Genomic DNA, 1,876 nt, shown 5'->3' with positions numbered 1-1,876 from the left:
GTTTCATTTTAAGAAAAAAAGAAAAATATCCTAGTTTCTTAACATCTCAAGCCGAACACATGGAACAATGGTGTTCGCCTCCTCTTTGGAAAACACATCCTTGTTTAGTTCGCAGACACTCACGTTACTCGCTGGTCGTATCTTTTGAATGTTTGTCTCCTCTGGATTTGCCTCTTGAGCAAACTGTCGTGGTCAAATTGTTAGCATTATTCTGTTTATGTTCTGGGTTTAGTGTTGGAACATATTTCTTCTGTGTGTGGAGTTTTTGTACTATGTGTGTTCAGATTTCAAGTTCAGGAAAGGGGCTATCCTAGCGGGGTTACTGTTGCTGATGATGGCTCTTCTTTGAGATATTTGCGTGTAAAATATTGCTTGTGCCTGCAGGCAGAGAAGGTTTCATCCGTAATGTTCAGGATGCTATCTGTTGATTGTACAATGTTTAGTTTTTCAGTAATACAGAATCGACATTTGGTACCCTGTCCTCTGTATTTGTTTGGCTTTAGCGATACTTTTCTATTCTTGCTGGGGTGTTGCTTATAACACCTTCTTTCAATGTCTATATAATATTTGAGAACGATGTTTTTTTTTAATTTTCGTCTCTGAATGATGCTACGTGTTGTGTATACCTTTCCTTGAAGGAGTTGCCCGTCATTCCGATATACGTCTTTTATATGTATATGTTTATATTTTTATGTCTGCGTTCATCCCCACGCCATCACTTCACAACCGATGTTGGTGTGTTTACGTCCCCGTAACCTAGCAGTTTTTTAAGAGCGACCGATAAAATAATTACTAGGCTTACAGAGAATAGGTCCTGGTGTAGATTTCTTCGACTAAATATCCCTTTAAGGCAGTGTTCCAGCACGGCCGCAGTGACATGAGTGAAAAAAATAAAAGAATAAATTCAGAGTGTGTATTTTGTGTGTAGGCGCTTGCATTGATCAGTTTTTCTACTGTACGTGTTCTTGGCTAATACATATAGAAGACTTTGCCTTTAGATGTGATGTTGACTATTTTCAGTTTAGATTCTCATTTAGAATTCTTATGAAGTATTTTTCCTTTGTCTTTCGTAGGTCATCATTTTCGTCTCCTGTTTTGTTAACATGACATAAATGTTATGCAGGTCTATGTAAGTGTGTCGTAGTGTAACTTCATATATTAAAACCTTTTTAGAGAATATCAACTGAACATCTACTGATGTGACACTGAGTCGAGAGTGGAATAAGTTTCACCATATGCTTGTTGAAATAATGGAAGGTTATCTTTCTCCGAGTGTTTATTTTTATTGAAGGGAGTGTTATCAAAATATGGTGTACCCATAATCATTATACTTGTTAAAGTATCTAAACACAATGTGTTTATTATTATGATAGTCAGAATATACTAAATAAATGGTTCAAGGCCCAGAAACACCTTACACATAGGTTTTTAACGATATACTCATAAAATTGTATTAGAAACCGACATACATATGGATATGTTTAGAAATTACACACGAATGCTCTGAGAATGTGAGGATAAATCGTTTTTTTTTTTAATCAGTCCATTTACAAAATCGTCTGAACCACATCAAGATCGATGAAATGATCATATTTGCATGACGCCTGTGATGAACCATAAAGTTATGCACATGGATTGGTTACACACAAGCAATTCGCAACATGGAGTTGTGTTTAGGAATTCCTGAATGGATGGTTTGCGAGGCTGCACTTAGAAAACCTAAGTGGGATAGTAGTTCTGATATTCGGAAGAAAGTGGGTCACCTTGAATCATATCCTTGATTGGTATTTCAGATCGCATCGAACTACATATACATACATACGTAAGTACACACACACACACGCACAGACACACACGCACATACACACACACACAC

At 36.7% G+C, this 1,876-nt stretch overlaps 1 protein-coding gene across 1 annotated transcript in view; it reads left to right on the top strand.

The window, feature by feature from the left end:
• LOC106882096 (calcyphosin-like protein) overlaps positions 1-1,876 on the top strand; it is a 16,842-nt gene that overhangs the window by 9,149 nt on the left and 5,817 nt on the right. The window lies entirely within an intron of this gene.

The sequence above is a fragment of the Octopus bimaculoides genome, chromosome 10 (assembly GCF_001194135.2).
Source record: "Octopus bimaculoides isolate UCB-OBI-ISO-001 chromosome 10, ASM119413v2, whole genome shotgun sequence".
Classification (NCBI taxonomy): Eukaryota; Metazoa; Mollusca; class Cephalopoda; order Octopoda; family Octopodidae; genus Octopus; species Octopus bimaculoides.
This window is presented reverse-complemented; position numbering and strand designations above follow the sequence as displayed.